Consider the following 22,486-nt stretch of genomic DNA (forward strand, 5'->3'; position numbering starts at 1 on the left):
ATTTCAATCTGATGTTAGCACTACATATACCCGTGCAGGAAGCTCTGCTCTTCAGTATTCTCCTCGAAAAGCAATAGTGGATATATGTGTGTTTAGATAACTTGGTTAACCTGATTAACTTGAACTAGTTGATGTGAATTATAGCTGGAGACCGCCAGTGTTGTCAACCGAGAAAAGCCAACACCCTGGAACTATGGGTGTCTTAACTGGGGGTAAGTCTGGCTTACCCGTGCTTGTCTTGCTCTCGAGGATTGTCACCCAAGGTTTCTATATTTTGAGGCAGCCGTGGGCGAGATACTGAGTCTGTCTACACTAAGGAAAACGAAATTATCAGGTAAGTCATTTCTCCATTCCTAGCATGTAGCAGATGGACTCAGGACCAATGGGATGTACAAAAGCTACTCCTGAACCGGGTGAGAGGCTGCCCGAGGCCCACTTAATAGTGCCCTAGTGAATGTTGAGTCCTCCCTGGCCTGAACAACCAGGCAGTAGAACCTCGAGAAGGTGTGAATGGAGGACCATGTCGCCGCCCGACAGATCTCGGCGGGTGACATCATCTTGGTTTCTGCCCAGGACACTGCCTGGGCCCTTGTGGAATAGGCCTTGCCTAGCAGAGGTGGAGGCTTGCCTGTCTCTACATAGGCTGCCTTGATTACTTCTTTGATCCAGTGGGCTATGGTTGCTCATGAGGCTGCTTCCCCTTGTTCCTTCCCGCTGTGAAGGACGAATAGGTGGTCCGTCTTTCGTACGGATTCCGATCTTTCCAAGTAGCGGACTAGGAGTCTGCCGACGTTAAGATGGCGTAGGTCTTCAGAGTCCTTATTCTCGTCTGCAGATGGCAGCGAGATGGTTTGGTTTAGATGGAAACAAGAAACCACCTTTGGAAGGAAGGAGGGGACAGTGCATAGCTGTATGGATCCCAGTATGAATCTGAGGAACGGTTCCCGGCAGGATAGTGCTTGAAGTTCGGAGATGCAACAGGCTGAACATTTTGCCACTAGGAACGAAGTCTTCAAGGTCAGGAGCCGTAGGGACAGACTGCGTGTAGGTTTGAATGAAGCTCCTGCTAGGAAGTAGAGTACTAGATTGAGATTCCATAGGGGTATCGGCCACTTTAGTGCTGGTCTGATTTGTTTGACCCCTCTCAGGAAGTGGGAGACGTCTGGATGAGAAGATAGACTGATGCCGTCCACTTTGGCTCTGAAGCAGGTCAGTGTGGCCAGTTGAACCTTGACGGAGTTGAGAGATAACCCCTTCTTCAGGCCGTCCTGCAGGAATTCCAGGATCATGGGAATTTTGACTGTCCGTGGAAGGATGTCGCGGTCTTCACACCAGGCTTCGAATATTCTCCATATTCGTATATAAGTTAAAGATGTGGAAAACTTGCATGCTCGGAGCAAGGTGTCAATTACTGCCCTTGAGTATCCGCTCTTCTTCAGGCGAGTCCTCTCAATGGCCAGACTGTAAGAGAATAGAGTTGGGTCTTCATGGAGGATCGTCCTTGCTGGAGCAGGTCCCTGTGTGGAGGTAGACACAGGGGGTTCCCCGCCAGAAGTCTTCACATGTCTGCATACCACGGCCTTCTTGGCCAGTCCGGGGCCACTAGATGTACTAGCCCCTGTGGTGTTTGTTCTTGCGGATGATCCCGCCCAGTAGTGGCCATGGAGGAAAGGCATACAGGTCTTCCTGTGGCCAGGTTTGGACGAGGGTGTTGATCCCCTGAGATTGAGGGGATCAACACCCTCGTCCTGGAGGGTGGAAGAACTTGGGAACTTGGGCGTTGGACCAGGTTGCCAGAAGATCCATGGCTGGGGTTCCTCAGCTGTCCATTATCAACTGGAAGGCTGTGGATGACAGCCTCCATTCCCCTGGGTCTAGACTTTCTCTGCTGAGGTAATCCGCAGTGACGTTGTCCTTTCCAGCGATGTGAGCGGCCAAGATCCCTTGCAGGTTTGCTTACGCCCACATCATTAGGGGGTCTACTTCCATGGACACCTGTTGGCTTCTGGTTCCTCCTTGGTGGTTGATGTAGGCCACTGTTGTGGCATTGTCAGACATGACTGACAGCTTCTCCTCGGAGTCTGTGACAAAATCGTAGGCAGGCTAATCTGACTGCCCAGGCTTCCAGTCGGTTGATGTTCCATCCCGACTCTTCCTTGTCCATTTGCCCCTGGGCCATCAGGTTCCTGACAGTGGGTTCCCCACCCTCGTAGGCTCGCATCCGTGGTGAGCAAGACCCAGGTCGGTGGGGATAGTCTTACTCTCTTGCTCAGATAGTCTTCTTGAAGCCACCATAGGAGCTGGGTCTGTACCTCCGCCAGCAACTGGAGGCGGATGGTGTAGTCCTGGGACATCGGGTTTCATCGTGACAGCAGGGAATGTTGTAGTGGTCGCATGTGGGCCCTTGCCCATGGTACAACTTCTAGGGTTGATGTCATGAGTCCGAGGACTTGGAGGTAGTCCCATACCGAGGGGCAAACGCCATTCAACAGTTTTCTCAGCTGGTCCATCAATTTCCTTCTCCTTGTAACGGGAAGGACGACCTAGTCCTGTTGGGTGTCGAACCAGACTCCCAGGTATTCTAGCGATTGGGAGGGCTGCAGACAGTTCTTTGTTGTGTTGACGACCCACCCAAGGTTTTGCAGTAGGTTCTTGAATCTGGAGGTCGCCTAATGGCTTTCTTCTGGAGATTTTGCTCTAATCGGCCAATCGTCCAGGTACGGGTGTACGAGGATTCCTTCTTTCCTCAGTGTCGCTGCCACTACCACCATGATTTTGGTGAACGTCTGAGGGGCAGTGGCTAGTCCGAAGGGTAGCGCTCGGAACTGGTAGTGGTGTTCCATGATCGCGAAGTGTAGGATGCGCTGGTGGTCGTGATGAACGGGGATGTGCAGATAGGCTTCTGACAGATCAAGGGAGGTCAGGAATTCTCCCGACTGCACTGCCCTTATGACTGAACGTAGGGTTTCTATCCTCAGGTAGAGGTTGACTGACTTGAGGTCCAGGATGGGCTGAACGTTCCCTCTTTCTTGGGGACGATAAAATAGATAGAATAGTGCCCAGTATTTTATTGGTGCTTGGGCACCGGTGTTATAGCCTCGAGGGAGAGCAATTTTATCAGTGTGGTTTCCACTGCCGTCCTCTTGGAGGGGAAGGAGATTTCACAAACTTGTCTGGAGGGATGCTGTGGAAGTCTAGATAGTATCCCTTCGAATGATGGTTAGGATCCACTTGTCAGACTTTATCTCGACTCATCTTCGGTAGAATAGGGCAAGCCTGCCCCCTATGGCTTCTTCCTGTGGATGGGTCTGTTGATTCTCATTGTGGGGTGCAGCTGGGGCCTGGACCTGCACCGGCTCCCCTCCTGTTGTGTTTGTTCTGAAAGGACTGGTCCCTGCCTGTGGGGCGAGGCACTTGGTATGTATTCTTGTATGGTCTAAAGTGCTGTGCTCCTCTGCCCTTGGATGTTCGGGGAGAGGGACGCTGACTTCTTCTGTTCTTGTCCTCTGGTAGCCGAGGTACTGGGGATTTGCCCCATTTGTCGGCTAACTTCTCCAGTTCACTTCCGAACAGGAGGGCTCCTTTAAAGGGCATTCTCGTGAGCTTCGTCTTGGAGGTCGCGGCGGCTGACCAGCTTTGGCGCGAGTTGCCTCTGGCTGCCATAATGGAAGACATGCCCCTGGCTGAGGTGCGCACCAGGTCAGACATTGCATCCATGACAAACAAATCCACTGTAAGATAGTGTAAAAATGGTTACAGACCGATCGATGAGTAGTGTAACCATCTTGCAGCAGTCACTAAGGCAGTGATTGCGAACTCCAGTCCTCGAGTGCCACAAACAGGCCAGGTTTTCAGGATATCCACAATGAATATGCATGAGATAGATTTGCATACAATGGCAGCAGTGCATGCAAATATCTTCCATGCATATTCATTGTAGATATCCTGAAAACCTGGCCTGTTTGTGGCACTCAAGGACTGGAGTTCGCCATCACTGCACTAAGGACTCGCTTTTGTATATGCTCATGCTTCTGTTTCCCCACCCTCATAAAAAACATTTGGGAGAGAGGGAAGGTAATATTCAAGTGTGCATAGTCAGCACATACATGCCAAAGTGGGTGCAGGGAAAGTAATGCCTCTGTTATAACGTGTACAGCGGGAACGCAGTTTGTAAATTACTGTGCATTCCCACCCTGAAAGCACACACATGTGTCAGTACATTCACATTTTCCTTCCCACAACTTCTGCGCTTGCTGTCACCTGGCCCCCATCCTCTCCTTTTTCCTTTCCTGCTCCACCTCCCCCCTCCGTTATTTGTAATTTCCTCTTCCGCCTTTCCAATGTTGATTGTGAACCAGCATGATATGTCCTATGAATGTCGGTATATTTTAAAAGCATTTAAATAAATAAAAATAAAATAAATGTAGGGAGCCATGTAGTCTGTAAATCTATTTCATGTCAGCACTTCTTATTTATTTATTTATTTATTTATTTATTTTAAACGCGAGACACCTTTGAAGCACCCGCTTTTGAACTCACATACAAATGTGCACGTATTTCTCACCTTCTGAAAATCCGGGCTACCTGCATATGAAGATACTGAGTTTACATGCACAAACCTCGTATGACTGAAAATTAACCTCAAATACCGGAGAAGGTGCCCAGAAAATAACAATGGGATGGTACAACACTGCAGGAGGAAAAAGGAGTACTTCACCAAAAGATAGGTCCAGGCTGCAATAACCATTGTCTTAGGCTAGTAGGGCTGTCTGAATTTCCATCCACTAGAACATTCCACTGACATTCCTCTTTCCCCATTCAGAGAAGAGGCAGTGACATCTTGTGGACGGGTTTGAGACTGTTCCAAGGAGGAGAAATAAAAAAGGTCAAGTCTGAACTTGTGACCAGAAGCAGCAGCAACTTCAGAGACTAAAGAAACTTCAGCATCAGAAAATCAAGAGACTGAACAGTTTCACATCTACAGTGTTTTGTGGTTTTAGCATCACAACCACAGTCAGCTTCTTAACTACTTTTTAAAATGAGAAATTACTAGTTACCTGATAAATTTCTATTCTTTAGGACAGTCAGATAAATCCAAAACAAGCGGGTTATGCACCTCTACCAGCAGATGGAGACGGAGCAAACTGATGTCATAGTATATATACCCCTGCAGTGACATGAGCCTGCCAGTATTTTTTTCAAAAGCAACTGTGGACGGACTAGCAAAAAGCTTGATTGAAAACAGATAATCATTTCAATAATCGGCAACCAGGTAACACTGAGCTCAGACAAGAATGCAAAAACATTAGTAATTTTATTAAGTAGTATTTTTACTGTTAATGTTTGATATATTTAGAACTATGGAGTATAAATATTTTATTAGGTTAGGCAAAATTATGCCAGATGTAAAACGGTAGGTTTATTATAATTGTTTCTTTTATGTTGAATTTTGTTACAGCAAATTCTGTCACTGTAAACAGACATGAAATTAATTTGAATGTCAGTATATAAATCTGATTAAATAAATAAATAAGTCTAGGGATTGGAAGAACACTTACTAGAAATCCTTGTAATACGTAGTCACTAAGGAGGACCACACTAAAATCATTCGGCAGCCAAGGAGGGAAGCTGGATTTATCTGACTGACCTAAAGAAAAGGAAATTATCAGGTAAGAAGTAGGAGAAATTACTTTCCTGATAATTTCGTTTTCCTTACTGTAGACAGGTGTACTCAGGATCAGTGGGTTGTGTGCTCTTCTGCTAGCAGATGGGAGACGGAGTCAGATTTCAAAGCTGACATCACCCTAGGTATACCAGTGCAGTGACCTCAGCTCTTCAGTATTCTCTTCGAAAAGCCACTGTGGATATATATTTGCTCAACTAACTTGATTAAAACTGATTAACTTGATTGAACTGATTCAACTGATTTAAAAAACTGGAGACGGCCAGTGCACTCAACCAATTAACGCCGACACCGGACAAACTGCGGGTGTCTTGAACTAGGGGTAGGCAACAGCTTATCCGTATTTGCTTAATCTTGAGGTTCACTTCCCGAGGTTTTCCTTTTCTGGGGCAGCCATGGGCGGGATGTTGAGTCCATCTGTCTACACTAAGGAAAATGAAATTATCAGATAAGTAATTTTTCCATTTCCTAGTGTGTAGCCAGATGTACTCAGGACCAGATGTACAAAAGCTACTCCCGGACTGGGTGGGCTGCTGCACTTGGCCCACTTAGTACTGCCCTTGCTAAGGCTGCGTCTTCTCAGGCTTGAACATCCAGGTGGTAGAATCTGGAGAAGGTGTGTAGGGAGGACCACATCGCCACCAGACAGATCTCGGTGGGTGACAGCAGCTTGGTTTCTGCCCAAGATACTGCCTGGGCCCTAGTAAAATGAGCCTTAACCTGTAGGGATAAGGGCTTTCCTGCCTCTATGTAGGCCGTCTTGATTACTTCCTTGATCCAGCGTGCTATGGTCGCCCCCAAGGCCGCTTCTCCTTGATTCTTCCCACTGTGGAGAATGAACATACGATCTGTTTTGTGCACCAGTTCCAATCTTTCCAGGTATCGCACCAGGAGTCTGCTGATATTTAGTTGGCGAAGAAGGCATGAGTCTTCATCCAGAGATGGTAGGGAGATGGCTTGGTTCAAATGAAACTCGGAAACCACTTTCGGTAGGAAGGAGGGGACGGTGCACAGCTGTATGGTTCCAAGAGTGTACCTAAGACAGCGGTTGTCAACCAGTGTGTCGCCAAGCACCGGCTGGTGTGTTGCGTGCTCCCGGTCTCTCCCGCTGCTCTTGGCTTGCGGGGGCTGGAGGAGGAGGTTGCTGCAGCTACCATTTGTGCTCGGGGAGGGGCGGGGAAGAGGAAGTGAGTGAGAGAACGAAGCAGCCAGCCTGCGTGTGATTGAGAGCATGTGTGGGAGTGAGAGAAACTGGTCAGAGAGCTGATGTATGTGTATATGTGAGAGACAATGAAAGTGGCTGCTCAAGATGACTGATGTGTATGTGAGAGTGTGAGACATTAGTCAGGGAGGCAACTGATGTGTGTGTGTGAGAGAGAGAAAAAGTATTGAAGTGAGAAATCTGGGTGAGAAAGCATGGGCGTAAGAAGCCTGATTATGTGAGAGAGAGCATGGGAGTGGGAAGCCTGTGTGTGTGTGCATGCATGAGAGCGAGAGACTGGTTGGTATGGTGACGGTGTGTATGAGAGAAAGAGACTGGTGTGTGTGAATATGAGAGAAAGAATGTGATTCAGGGAATGAGAAGCCTGTGCAGTGGAGAGCGAGCATGGAAATGAGAGAGAGACTGGTGTGTGTGTGTGTGTATGTATGTGTGTGTAACAGAGAGAAAGTGATTATGGGAATGAGAAGCCTGTGCATGTGAAGCGTGAGCATGGGAGTGAGAAACCTGGGTGTGTGTGAGACACAGCATGGGAGTGAGAAGCCTGTATATCTGAAAGAACATGGGAGTGGGAAGCCTGTGTGTGTATATGCATGAGAGAGATCAGGTGACTGGTGTGTGTTTGTGTGTGTGAGAGAAAGAAAGTGATTATGGGAATGAGAAGCCTGTGCATGTGGAGAGAACAAGCATGGGAGTGAGAGACTGGTGAGTGTGTGTGAGACAGAGAAAGTGATTATGAGAGTGTATGTATATGTAAGTAGAACACGGGAGTGGGAAGCCTCTTTGTGTGTATGGCATGAGAGAAACTGTTCACGAAGGTGACTGGTGTGTGTGTCAAAGGCTGTTTGGGAGATGATTGGTGTGTGAGAGACAGAAACTGGTCATGGGGGCATGACTGGTATGGTGTGTGTGTGTGTGTGAAAGACATGGGCATTAAGGAAGAGGACCATGAGTATAGAGCTTAGCTTCTACTGCTGCTTCTGGTGTGTGCTACGGCCTGCATGGAAGAGGAGTAGGAGAGCTGCTGGAGGGGGTAAGTAAAGATGGCTTTTAAAGTTTATTTTTCTTGATTGACTGCCATTTTAATTATTTAATATTATGTGATGTGTCTGCTTTTTTTGAAATATTTTATTGGTGTTTGGAGAATTTTTAATAGTTTTTATGAGTTTTAATTGTTGGATGTTATTCTGTTCATAGCTGTTTAGAAACATTTATTCTGCTTATTAGTATAGTTTTACAATTATTTCTGTGTGGGGATCTATAGCTGCTTGCTAGTTCTGTTTTCCTAATAAGAGGTGTATTGGTTTTTAGGGCCTGATTTAATATTTATAGTGTTGCCTTTTCATAGATAGGGTTGCTCCTGTTTGAGTGTATTCCATAATACAGGTGTAACTGTGTGCGGTGTAACTGTGTGCGGATTAGTTTATGTGCATTACTACAGATCCTGGGAGTATGTTAGGTCAGTTCTGTGTCTGTTACCGAGATGCGATATTTTACTAGCATGTAAGAGTTTTATCAGTCTTATTTCCTAGCGTGTAACAGATGGAGTCAAAACAAATGGGTATAGTGTACTCGTGCTAGCAGTTGGAGACGGATCTGACGTCAGCACGGGTACATATACCCCCACAGGAAGTGCCGCAAATTTCCGTCTCCAAAGCAGTTTGGAGCTACCTCATGCTCGCTGAGCGTGTTTCCAAATTCTAACGACTAAATTCCTAGAAGAAACCTATTGAAGACAAGCCCCGCACTCCTGTGGTGAGGCCTCACCCAGTTGAGTTTTCCCGAGCTGACTTCCGTGGTCCCTCGGATGTAAGTGCCTCGGTCCGGTGGCCGGTTCGCAGCAGGGACCTAGCCCCCGAGTGAGAAGGGCTCGGGCGTGGCTTGGCCCCCGAGTGAGACGAGTTTGGGCGCGGCCTAGAGGCAGCCTCGGTCCCGGCATGGACTTGGCCCCCGAGTGAGAAGGGCTCAGGAGCGGCTTGGCCCCCAAGCGAGACGAGTTCGGGCGCGGCCTAGAGGCAGTGGGCGCACTTCCTTATGCGCGGCGGTTGAAGGTATACACCCCCCGCAGCCGGAGACCGCCCGGATTGCAACCGGGAAGCGCCGAAGACAAGGTAAGGCGTATATCTTTACTTGGTCTCCGAGGAAGTGTGGATTCGCTGGGCCTGCCTACGAGGCAGCACGCCAAGGAGGTTGCCATTTTGCCTGCTTACTCAACTTCGCCGCTGAGCACTCATTCCTGAGCTAAGCGCACGCGATAGGCGCACGTCGTTAGCGCACGCGATAGGCGCACGTCGTTCCCGCACACGATAGGCGCACGTTTATAAGACGCCCGTGGATAGGCGCATGCTGTTACGCGCTCTTGTTAGGCGCACTTATTGGGCGACACCGGATTTCAGGCGAATGGAGCATAAGAAAGCCCATGCGGCCGCAGGGCCGGCACCTCCAGAATCTGGCATGAAAGCTCTAAGCCTCTGCTCAGCATGCAACCTTAGAGCCACACAGAGTGAGGAAGCAGACTCACTATGTGCCCAATGTGAGAAGGCCATGGGAGTCCCAGGACAGGACCAGCCCCAGCCCAGCAGTTCCTCAGAGAGCACACCGGACTTAGTGGGCTGCGGCGAGCAACCAGGGAACCCGAGAGACCTGGTGCCCCTGCGGCCAGATCCGGCTTCGCTTTCCTGGGTAGAATTATTCAAAGGGATTCACGCCTTTGCCCAGATCAGTCTGCTCCTCGAATTGATCTTTCCGTCCTGGTTGATCCGGTCCCTGGACCCTCGAGACCTAGGCGCAGCCACTCACCACCCGATAGCCCCGCTTATGGGGATTCGGATTACTCCCAGGACAGTGAGGAGTCCCCCGAGGGTGAACTTCCCTCGGAGATAGAGCCATATCGGACCATGAGGCGCTTCTTTCAGAAAGAGGATCTTTCAGGCCTGGTCTCGCAATGCCTATCGGAGCTGGCCATTCCGAGCCAGGATACCCCAGGGGGCCCTAAAATGAACCCCCTGCACCAACCGGCTCGCCATTTTCCCCTCCTACAGGCAGCACAGCAGCTAATCGATCTGGAATGGAAGGCACCAGAGGCCTCATTTAAAGGGGGTCGGGCCTTGGCAGGCATGTACCCTCTGGATCCGGTGTCCAAGGAGCTGTTGGCGTGCCCCAGGGTAGACGCCATAGTTAATGAAATAGTAAGCACACCACCATTCCGGTTGAGGGGGGAGCGGCCCTCAAGGATTCACATGATCGACGCATAGACACCATTCTGAAACAAGCCTTTGAGGTAGCAGCCATGTCCCTATGAATCGCGACCTGCTGCACCGTGGTGACGCGCTCCTGTTTGTCACAGGCGAGAAACACCACCCAGGAAGCAGACATGGAATCAGCTCTCGCATTTCTCACTGACGCAGTGACCTCGTTCGTACGGCAGCCAAGGGTGTCTCCTCTTCAGTGGCAGCCAGGAGGCAGCTTTGGCTACTTCATTGGGTGGCCGACTCGTCCTCCAAGACATGACTCACAAGAATGCCCTTTAAGGGTTCCTTACTGTTCGGCAGCGATCTCGAGAGCTGAGCTACTAAATGAGGGGGTGCCTCCCCATTACCCCGTCTACCAGAAGACAGGGCGAGGAGAAGCCAGCGTTCTTTTTCTAGACCATCTAGAGGTAGAAATTCGCAGTGCTTCAACCCTTACAGGACTCGCTATCGAGCACCTCGTTCCCAGGCCAGGAACCAGTCCTTTCGGACTAAGCATAACAAGAAGAGAACCGGCTCGGGTTCCGGCCCTGGCCGCAACCCACAATGACAATCAGCCGACCCATCCGGGGGTAGCAACCATAGGGGGCAGGCTAACCCTCTTCTACCGCAGGTGGGTCGAGATCACTTCGGACTAGTGGGTCCTCGCCATCATCCGAGAAGGATATTACCTGGATTTCTTTCGGCTTCCGAACAAGTTTGTGGAATCTCCTTGTTCACCGCTCAAGGCAGCGGCACTAGAAGTGACCTTACAGAGGCTCCTGGCCCTAAAAGCCATAATCCCAGTACCTGCGGGAGAGGTAACATCTGGGCATTATTCCATTTATTTCATAGTACCCAAGAAGGAGGGCACTTTCAGGCCCGTCCTGGACCTCAAGTCAGTCAACCGACACCTACGGGTCCCCAGCTTTCGCATGGAAACTCTGCGGTCGGTCAAGAATTCGGTACAGCCAGGGGAGTTTCTCACCTCCCTAGATCTGTCGGAGGCCTACCTGCATATCCCAATCCATCGGGATCACCAGCGCTATTTACGCTTCAAAGTCCTGAATCTGCACTTCCAGTTCCGAGCTTTGCCCTTTGGGTTAGCCACCGCGCCGCGGATCTTTACCAAGGTAATAGTAGACGTGGCGGCGGCACTCAGGAAGGAAGGAATTCTCGTCCATCCCTACCCGGACAATTGGCTGATCAGGGCAAAGTCACCGGAGGAGAGCCACCGGGCAACCAACAGAGTTATAGCTCTTCTGGAGAGCCTCGGTTGGGTAGTCAACTTAAGCAAGAGCTCCCTACAGCCGTCCCAGTCGCTGGAATACCTAGGGGTCCAATTCGACACCCGAGAAGACAAGGTCCTCCTGACCTCCAAGAGAAAATCAAAACTCCAGAGTCATCTGCAGGCCCTGCTAAGCGCCAGCCGGCCCACAGCTTGAGATTACCTTCAGGGTCCTCGGCCTCAAGGCATCCACTCTGGAAGTGGTGCCCTGGGCGCGGGCTCATATGAGACCATTGCAACGCACCCTTCTATCTCGATGGAGCCCATGATCACAAAACTACACCGTACGCCTACCTCTACCGGCCAGAGTGCGGTATCAGCTACGGTGGTGGTTGCAGCCCGGCCACATGAGCCGGGGGTCAAGAATGTCCTCCCCAACCTGGATCCTGCTCACCACAGATGCCAGCCTGAACGGATGGGGAGCACACTGCGAGGAACTCACAGCCCAAGGGCGGTGGACCAGAGAAGAGTCGAGGTGGAACATCAACCGACTAGAGGCACGGGCAGTCAGGCTAGCGTGCCTGCGCTTCGCCCACAGACTTCGCGACAGAGTGGTCAGAGTGATGTCAGACAATGCTACCACGGTGGCATACATCAATCGTAAGGGCGGAACCAGAAGCCAACAGGTATCCCTGGAAATAGCTCCCCTGATGATTTGGGCAGAAGCAAATCTCCAGGACATCTCCGCTGTCCACATTGCCGGGAAGGACAACACGACGGCAGACTTCCTCAGCAGAAAAAGCCTAAATCCGGGGGAGTGGCAGCTGTCACCCACAGCCTTTCAGATAATTGTGGATCAATGGGGGACGCCCGCCATGGACCTCTTAGCGGACAGGTCCAAAGCTCCAGTACCCAGATATTTCAGCCGCAGGCAGGATCCTCGGGCTCAGGGGATCGATGCCCTGGTACAGCCATGGCCTCAGGGGATCCTGTTATACGCCTTTCCTCCATGGCCCCTGCTGGGCGCCATTGTACACAGGATTTAGCGACACAGAGGCCTGGTTCTTCTAGTGGCACCGGACTGGCCAAGAAGACCCTGGTACACAGACATGAGAAGACTACTGGCAGGGAACCCTCTCCCTCTGCCTCCCTACAGGGACCTGCTGCGGCAAGGTCCCATCCTCCACGAGGATCCGGCTCAATTCTCTCTTACGGTCTGGCCATTGAGAGGGCTAGACTGAAGAAACAGGGATACTCAGAGCCGGTTATAGATACACTCCTCCGAGCACGCAAATTCTCCACATCCCTAACATATATCAGGATTTGGAGAGTCTTTGAAGCCTGGTGCGACTCTCATGGCACCAATTCTCATGCCGCCAAGATTCCTATCATTTTGGACTTCCTACAAGATGGACTTCAGAAGGGTCTGCCCCTCAGCTCCATCAAGGTTCAGGTAGCAGCGCTGTCTTGCTACGGTCCCAGGAGTGACGGCAACAACATTGCCAAACACCCAGACGTCTCACGTTTCCTGAAAGGAGTCAAACACATTCGCCCGCCACTGAAGTGGCCAGTGCCCTTGTGGAATCTCAACCTCGTATTGGAATTTTTGGCGGGATCAGCCTTCAGGGCCCTTCGAGGCCTGTCCCTCCGTTTGTTGACCTTGAAGATGGACTGTATGGCTGTATGTTCGGCGCGCCGCATCTCAGAAATACAAGCACTATCCTGTCGTGATCCATTTCTCAGAATCACTCCAGAGGCTATCCATCTTCGTACAGTTCCATCCTTTTTACCCAAGGTGGTCTCACACTTTCACCTCAACCAAACCATATCCTTGCATGCCACAGAAGGTTTGAAGAAGTCGGAGGAAGGTCGAATGCTATGCCATCTCGACATCAGCAGACTGCTGTCCAGATATCTGGAAATGTCAGAAGCAGTACAAAAGACGGACCACCTGTTCGTCCTGCACAGCGGGAAGAAGCTAGGGGAAGCGGCCTCACGGCCAACCATCGCCCGCTGGATTAAAGAAGTTATCAAGGCAGCCTACGTAGAGGCGGGAAAACCACCGCCTCTACAGGTCAAGGCTCATTCTACCAGAGCACAATCGGCCTCTTGGGCAGAAGCTAAGCTGCTGTCGCCTGCAGAGATATGTAAAGCGGCGACGTGGTCCTCCCTCCATACCTTCTCCAGATTCTACCGTCTGGACGTCCAGGCCAGGGAGGACACAGCATTTGCGAGGGCAATCCTACACGGTCCTCGGGCAGCCTCCCGCCCAGTCCGGGAGTAGCTTTTGTTTTGAGTCCATCTGCTACACGCTAGGAAATGTTGAGATTACTTACCTGATAATCTCCTTTTCCTTAGTGTATGCAGATGGACTCAGCATCCCGCCCGGCTGCCGACATACATGGGAATTCACCGAACTCACGGTAAGCCATGTTTTCTTATAATAGGCCATCCACCCTGCCGGGTGTTGACGCCTTCCGGTTGTGATCACTGGCGGTCTCCAGCTACTATCAATCGGTCAGGGTAATCCTGTTCACTTAATTGATCGGTCAGCTACAGCTTTTGCAAGGAAGATTACTGATTTGCGGCACTTCCTGTGGGGGTATATGTACCCGTGCTGACGTCAGATCCGTCTCCAACTGCCAAGAGGACATGCATTGGTGGTAAACTGCTGTCTTTTCATAAGTAGGGCTATTGAGTCTGGAAGTAGAAGGAGTTTGAGTTGCTGTTACTGAGATGACACCAGAACCAGAATATCTTTTTTGTAGGGTGAGTTGTATGGGGAATGTCATAATTCTGCTTTACATCCATTATTGTGGGTCAGGGGGGTTCCCGTAGATGCAAACTGTACTTTTACATCTCGCCCCGTGACGATCATGGGTCAGTGTGTCACACATGTGAGAACCATCTGTCAGGTGTGTCCCGACAGAAAAAAGGTTGAGAACCACTGACCTAAGAAACGGTTCCCGACAAGAAAGTGCCTGTAGTTCGGAGATGTGATGAGCTGAACATATTGAAAATGGTATTCCTGGTGGAAATGTTAAGAGGCGTAGTGACATACTGCGCGTTGGTCTGAAGGAAGCCCCCTCTAGGAAGTCTAATACCAGATTGAGGTTCCATAGGGGCACCAGCCACTTTAGGGGTGGCCGACGTTGCTTAACCCAATTTAGGAAACGGGTCAAATCCTGATGAGCTGATAGACTGATTCTGTTCACTTCGACTCTGAAGTAGGAGAGGGCTGCATCTTGGACCTTGAGTTAGTTGAGTCACAACCCCTTTCTTCATACCGACCTGTAGGAACTCCAGAATCATGGGGATCTTGGCCGTTCGTGGGCATATACCGCGGTCCTCACACCAGGCTTCGAATATTCTCCAGATCCGTATGTATGCCAGAGATGTTGAGAACTTGCGCGAGTGGAGCAGGGTGTCAATCACAGCCTTTGAGTAACCGCGCTTCTTCAGGCACGTCCTCTCAAGGGCCACATTGTAAGAGAGAATCGAGATGGATCTTCGTGAAGGGTCGGGCCTTGCTGGAGAAGGTCCCTGTGTGGAGATAGACACAGAGGGGCTCCCCGCAAGGAGTCTTTGCATGTCTGCGTACCATGGGCGTCTTGGCCAATCCAGGGCCATTAGTAGACATAGTCCCCTGTGTGTTCCATCTTGCGGATGACCTTGCCCAATAGTGGCCATGGGGGGAGGCATACAGTAAGTCTTCCTCTGGCCAGGTCTGGACGAGAGAGAGTTGATCTCTTGGGAGTGTGGCTCTCGTCTGCGGCTGAAGAACCTGAGGACTTGGGCACTGGAAGAGGTGGCCAGTAGGTCCATGGCTGGGAGGCACCAGTGATTTACTATCAGTTGGAAGGCTGCGGTTGACAGCGTCCATTCCCCCGGGTCCATGCTCTCTCTGCTGAGGAAGTCTGCCGAGACGTTGTCTTTTCTGCGATGTGGGAGGCCAAGATCCCTTGTAGGTTAATCTCCACCCATGCCATGAGAGGATCTATCTCCAGAGACACCTGCTGGCTCCTGGTTCCTCCTTGGTGGTTGATGTAGGCAACCATTGTAGCGTTGTCAGACATTACTCGAATCGCTTTGGTCTGTGGCTGAAGCGTAGGCATGCTAGTCTGACTGCTCGAGCTTCCAGGCGGATTATGTTCCATCCCACCTTTTCCTTGCTCCATTGTCCCTGGGCTGTCAGTTCCTGACAGTGGGCTCCCCACCCTCGTAGGCTCGCATCCATGGTGAGCATGATCCAGTTTGGTGGGGATAGGCTTACTCCTCTGCTTAGGTGATCTTCCTGTAGCCACCACTGAAGCTGAGAACATACCTCTGCTGGTAGATGGAGGCGAATTGAGTAGTCCTGGGACAGTGGGTTCCAGAGTGACAGTAAGGAGCACTAGAGTGGTCACATGTGAGCCCTTGCCCACAGAATGACCTCCAGGGTTGATGTCATAAGCTTGAGGAATTGAAGATAGTCCCATACCTTAGGGCGTGCATTGTTCATCAATCGTTGTAATTGTTCCATCAGCTTCCTTCTCGGGGGAGGGAGGAAGACTTTGTTCTGTTTGGTGTCAAAACAGGCTCCCAGGTACTCTAGAGACTGAGAGGGCTGCAGACTGCTCTTGACCGTGCTCACGACCCAACTGAGTTCCTGCAGTAGGTTCTTGACTCTGCTGGTCACCTGCCGGCTCTCTTCCGAAGACTTTGTCCTGATCAGCCAGTCATCCAAGTAAGGATGTACCAAGATCCCTTCCTTCCTCAGTGTTACCGCCACGAACACCATAGTTTTGGAGAATGTTCTGGGGGCGGTTGCTAGGCCAAAGGGTAGCACTCGGAACTGGTAATGGTGACCCAGTATTGCAAAGCGTAGAAAATGCTGGTGATCTTGATGGACTGGAATGTGAAGGTAGGCTTCAGACAGCTCCAGGGAGGTTAGGAACTCTGTTGATTCTAAAGAAGCACAGTTAGTAACTTGAGACTTTTATTTAAAGAAAGACAGAAACAAAGACAAGAGAAGGGGAGGAACAAATTATTTTGTTCCTCGGAGTATCAGGCTTACAGCAATCGTGTGAATACCTTGGTACTCAGTCGTCCAGCAGTATGTCCACACTTTATATATTCCTTAACTGACCAAAGTACATTCAGAATGTTGTTTCTAGATAACTATAGTCCATTTCATTTGAGAATGTATCAGGCTAATGGGTCTGGGGTGTTGGCTGGCTGCATTCCAGCATGTAGGCTTGGCTGCATTCCAGCACGTACACTGGGTCCTCAGTGGTCAAACTAAAACTAGCATTCTTGAATACAGCAGAGATGAGGTACTTTAGAAAGTCAATGCACAATATCACATACATATCCCCTCTTGAAGGGTTTTATGCCTAGAAACCCTTCACACATAGGTAGGGCCGTGAGTGCCTGTCTTAGGTTGTCCCTTACATCCTAAGCTAGCCTTAGGTGAAGGAATCTTACCCGTCGGCTAAGCTCACTCTTATTCCCTACCCATTTAAGTCATGGGGAAGCTCATGCATGTCCATCATTAAACGCTGACGGATAGTAGTTACTTGATCTTGTACTGCAGATGAAGAATTGACCATAATTTTCAGTTCAGGCATCTTGGGTATGGCTGCAGCGATGAAAGATCCAAATCGTCGAAAGCAGAGGCATATGCATGGTAGACAAAGGCATAGCAAAAGTCCAATACATAGGAATATCATGAGAAAGCAGATAAAAACTTTCAAACCAGCTCCTAGTTTTGAAAACCAGGAACCAAATCCACTGAAGATACCATCAAACCAAGATGAATCCCATAATCCACCTTGATAGTCAGCAACATTAAGCTTAGCGAGATTAACAATCTTTTCCATGGCATTCTTAACGATGTAAGATCGATTCACTATAAGTGTACAACATTCAGAGCTGTTCAAAACAGTACAGAGACCTCCTTGAGCTGCGAGAATGTAATCTAAGCCCTGTCTGTTATATTGGGCCATTAAGGTTACCTCATTTAATTGTTCTTGTAAGGCATTGATAGCACTATTAAGTTCTATTACAATTACATGTAATAACGATTGTAGTCAGCGTATGGCCATGCCAAGTTCTGCTGTGGCAGCTACTGGACCGAAAGGTAACCAGGCAGTAGATGACAAAGCATCTAAACGAGTTTTAGTCAAAGGGTAAGTACTATTAATGTAATCAAGCGCTCGCTGAAGTGCTTCATCTTCGGGTGCAACTGGAGAGGCTAGATTGAGGCTTCTCCTAAGGCGGTGGTGTATTGGCGCATCATCATCGTCATCATAATGAACATGATTAGGGGGATAAAGAGATATCACTCTTGTAAGAGGAATAACTGTAACAAGTGCACAGAACGAAAAGTGTTGGGGAAGGTGAGTATATATTTTACCATGGCACCACCAGTATTGACCCATATAAGTAGAAGCTCCTGGAGCAAAGCTTGTAATCAATCCATACACAGTGTATCGTGAAGCAAAGGGAGTTTGAAACGTAGTTATATCTGTGTAAGTACAGTGTTTTCCTGTTCCACATCCAGAAAAGAGACTAAGTGGTAATCTGTCAAGTAAATTACGAAGGGGAAGTGTCTGTGTACTCAAAGTTTTAGAGTGGAACGGGGCAAATGATGCGGAGAAGACTGATACAGTCGTGACATATGAAAAATACCCTATTCCGTCTAATTGGCTTCCAAAATCATATCGAGCATACTCCGTATCTGCATCAATACGCCACTGGTGTGTAAGAATATTATATGTAAAGTTACAGGGAATATCAGTGAGAGAGTCATAACTTGCACTCGTGTTCATTATGCACAAGTATGATTTACTTGGGGCATTACCTGTTAGTGGGGGAAATCGTACTCCAGGGTAACGTGCACTCCAAGTTTCATTAGTGGGAAGTTGGGAATAGTCAGGACTAAATAAATCTGTTCTGTCAACACCAACGATAGTGCCGTCTGCCTGTCCTAAGGCAAAACGATGAGGCACACATACTAAACATACATCAGTATCATCAATAGGCTGTACCACTCTAAGAACACCGGCCACCCATGAATTTTCCTTTAGGGCAGACACAGGGTAAGAAGAAACATGGAAGAAATAGAAAGAGACTACAAGAAGGAAAGGAATAAGAACGCATGCGCATGGTGATCACCATTATAAAAGAAAAACAACAAATTAAAGGAGAGAGACAATAGAAATAGAAAAGAGAGAGGTATAAGAAGCAAAAATATTATTTAAAAAATAACTGCAACCTTTTCCTATTCTATCTTATATATCGATCATGTATATATGTATATATGTCAGTGTATGTACTTTATATAATCTGATCAGTTCTTACTCTAAGCTTAATATAAAATATATATAATTCACTTTCGATAACAATCCTGCCTAAAGTTATCTACTATACTAAACAATCCTAATCCTTATCTATCAAGGTCTTAAACCAATTATAAAATTAATATAATGCAAATGGTTAACCTCAAACCTAACCTTATAACAACTTAATATTAAAATCAAAACACAAAATAGGAGCAATGCTGGAAATAACAAAAATGATAGCAAAAATTCTGATCCAACAATGAAAGTCACGAATCAAAAGGGACACACGAAATCATGTCCTATTCAATATTGTCAGAATCAGCTACTTTATGTTGAAGTCTAATATCCTTAAGATGAGTCCACACAGTGTCTTGTCCAAGTTTCACTGCGGTTGGAGTTATAGCCGTAACAGTGAAGGGTCCAACATACACAGGATCCTTCCAAGTTTTATGAGTGAAGTTCTTTCTCCACATGGTGTCTCCTATTTCCACTTTTCCCGACAGCTGCAGATCTGTATTCTGATGAGTGCCTATAACGGACTGCATATATGTTAAAGCAGAGCAAAGGTTTTTCCAATAGACGGGCAATTGGTCCAACGTAGCAGTGCTAGCAGTTACCCATGGCATGCAGCATCCTGTAGTCAATTGAAAAGGAGAAAGCTTTAATTTAGTAAGAGGAGCATTCCTAAGATATAACAGAGCCCATGGCAAGCACTTCGCCCATGATTGCTTTGAATGATCCATTAACAACCAGAGCCTAGTTTTCAGCAGGCCATTATACCTCTCCACAAGTCCATTGCTCTGAGGGCGGTAAATGGCTACTCATCTGTGATAACACTGTAAAAGATTGGTAATTTGATCCACTAACCTGTTTGCAAAATGTGGTCCGTTATCCGTGACTATACAATGCGGAAACCCATGTCTTGGAATGATTTCAGTACATAACATCTTTGCCATAACACCCCCTGTTTCACGTCTACAAGGATATGCCTCTATCCAATGTGAATATCTTGTCTACACAAACCAATAAAAAGCGTTTACCTGATTCTTCTCGGCTACCCATGTCCGTGAAGTCACAGTGCCATTCAATACCAGGGCCCTGTGGTTTAGGAATGTGCCCTGAGGCTACCGTGAAACCCTTTTTCGATGTATTAGCCATACAATTGTTACAATTATGGATAATTTCGTGACACAAAGAACAAATTTTGGGACTCCACCAAGACAGTAATTTCCTCAATAATTTGGATTGCAGGCCGATGTGCTGGCAAATGCAATTGAGGTATCATTCTATGTAAAGCAGCTAAAGGCAAACCTGGCTTCCCTGAGGGGTGTACATACAAGAAACACTCCTCTGAAGGATAACTTACAGGAGAAGCTCCAGCTAAGAGCCACTCTTCAATTTCTGCAGCAGTACGCATTTGTTGTAATTGGTAATAGGACTAGGGACAAGATCTTCAGGGTAAAGTAAGGGCGTCTCCTTTTCCTCCTTTAAGGGATCCTTTTCCTGATCATCCCCTAGGGTTACATCTGTACTCATTCGCTTCGCCTGTGCTCTAGTAACCACTAAAGCTGATAGTCCTGGTTGGGGTTTAAACTGTTCCAACTTCTTATCTACAGCATCATTCCCATAAGCTTCCCAAGACACACTCTGGTCCTGGTGCCCTTTAACCCAGACAATGGCAACAGACTCTTTTCTAGCAGTGAATTCTTCTAACGATTCAAACAACTTCTGCCAAATACTCACACTGCTCAAAGTCATACCAGTACCTGAAACCATATCTCTCCGTTTCCATTTGTGTCTATGTTGGTGTACTGAAGAAAAAATATGAGAATCGGTGTAAATGGTTACTGAGGTCAGGGGCGATCTCTCCTTGAGTAAGTGGGTCAGTACCCATGTTACAGCAGTCAGCTCTCCCACCTGAGCTGTACAATGAGGAGGCAATGTGAATACGTGTTCTTCTAAAATCTGAGTAGAATATTGTCGTATCTGCAAAGCAGCAAAACCTAGGGCAATGGTGGAATGACCCCCTGCATCTGTAAACCAGTGTTCTCTGTCCTCTAAAGGGCTGGCTTGCAACCAGAGATCATCTTCTAGTGGCAACTTCTGAGTACATGTATGACGGCAAAGTATATGATCAGTAACCTCTAAAATCTGTTGTAAAGTGGTGGCAACTGCAGGTACTGTCTTTTCCCCATGGTTTCAATTCAGTAGCTGATGAAGCTAAAATAGCTATATATTTCCCAGTACGGGATGCAGTGAGAGACATGTTCATCGGGGCTAACAAATATTCTACATCATGAGTGGTGTGTATGGTCACTGTCGCATAAGGAATATAGTGAGCTAACTTTTCTCTAGCTGAAGCACATGCTACCACTCCCCTCTCGCAGGTTGTCATCCCCTGCTCAACAGGGGAGAATTTCCCAGACAAATAGATTAAAGGTTCCATAGAATTCTGTATACCTACTGCGGACCAAGTACGTCTACCTGAGGTTACCCATAAATGGACAGGCTGGGTGTTGTCGTATGTCTGTAGTGTATGAGCCTGCAATGCTTCAGATAATAGTCCTTTCAGTTCGTTTACTTCCTGCTCAGATAAAGTCACCCTATCTTTTCCATTTCCTTTTGTATAAGGATACAAAAAACAAGCTCTCTCGCTAAAGGCAGGTATCCAAAGCCTGCAAAAATTCAGAAGTCCTAAAACAGCATGTACTTCAGTTACCGTAGTGGGAGGCATAGGTAAATTAGAAAGGGCCTTAACTAAATCATCACTAATGGAATGCACCCCCTTACCCAAACATATTCCTAAAAAGGAAACCGTAGTCTTAGCTAGTTTGAATTTAGCCTTATTAACTTTGTACCCCAAACCATGTAATCTGGATAACAATTCATGTGACCATTTAATACAACTATCCTCATCTACAGTGGACAGCAACAAATCATCAACGTACTGACACAAACTCACGCCTGGAGGCAATACTGCTTCAAAGGTTTCTAGATCCCTCCTAAGTTGTGTACTAAAAACTGTGGGGCTATCTCGGAAACCTTGCGGGAGCCTAGTCCACTGATAACTATGAGGGCCAAATTGAAAAGAAGTAAGAGGCCTAGAGGTATCTGCGAGGGGCACACAATAGAAAGCATTGGACAAATCAATACAAGTTTTGTACAAATAAATAGGGGAAGAATGTAATAATGTCACTGGATTAGGCACATTCGGATAGATAGGAACAGTTAGATCATTTAGAAGTCTCAAATCCTGAACTAACCTCCAACGGCCACTTTTCTTTTGGACTGGGTACAAGGGAGTACTGTAGGGGGACTTGCTATATTCTAGAATATTAGCCTGTACAAAACAAGCAATTTCGGCCTTAATAGAATCAAGAGAATCAGGTGGCAACGGATATTGATCCTGCTTAGGGCCATAGGACGGATCTTTCAATTGGATGTGATGGGGCACAGCATTTTTTGCCAAACCAAAAGCATTGGTATTTGCCTCTGTCCAGAGGTCCTGAGGTAAACTATGTATAAACTGTTCTCGTTTAGCGGCAGAAGAACTAGCGATCGCTAATAACAACGAAGGTTGGGTCTCGCATGACAATTTCACTTTAAATTCAGTCAATAAATCTCTGCCCAACAAATTAACTGGACAGTCTGGTGCATAGATAAACTTACAAGTGAGTACTGTATCATGCCACTTAACGGTACATGGGGTAGTATATTGCATAACATTTGAAGTTCCCGTAAGCCCAGTAATAGTCTGTGTTTCTGAAGTTAAGGACATGCTAGGTGGTAATTGCCTTAAAACTG

The 22,486-nt window shown here is 47.9% G+C and overlaps 1 protein-coding gene across 4 annotated transcripts in view; it reads right to left on the bottom strand.

Annotated features, from left to right (window-relative positions):
* Positions 1–16,322: 16,322 nt before the first annotated feature.
* The window catches only part of PDP2 (pyruvate dehyrogenase phosphatase catalytic subunit 2), a 94,910-nt gene continuing 88,746 nt past the window's right edge, over positions 16,323–22,486 (bottom strand). For all 4 annotated transcript variants that reach the window (XR_003857679.1, XR_003857681.1, XR_003857680.1 and 1 more), the window contains one exon: positions 16,323–19,316. The gene's annotated coding sequence lies outside the window, so the exon portion shown is untranslated. The remainder of the gene's footprint in view (positions 19,317–22,486) is intronic.

This window comes from Rhinatrema bivittatum, chromosome 7 (assembly GCF_901001135.1).
Source record: "Rhinatrema bivittatum chromosome 7, aRhiBiv1.1, whole genome shotgun sequence".
In the NCBI taxonomy this organism is placed as follows: domain Eukaryota; kingdom Metazoa; phylum Chordata; class Amphibia; order Gymnophiona; family Rhinatrematidae; genus Rhinatrema; species Rhinatrema bivittatum.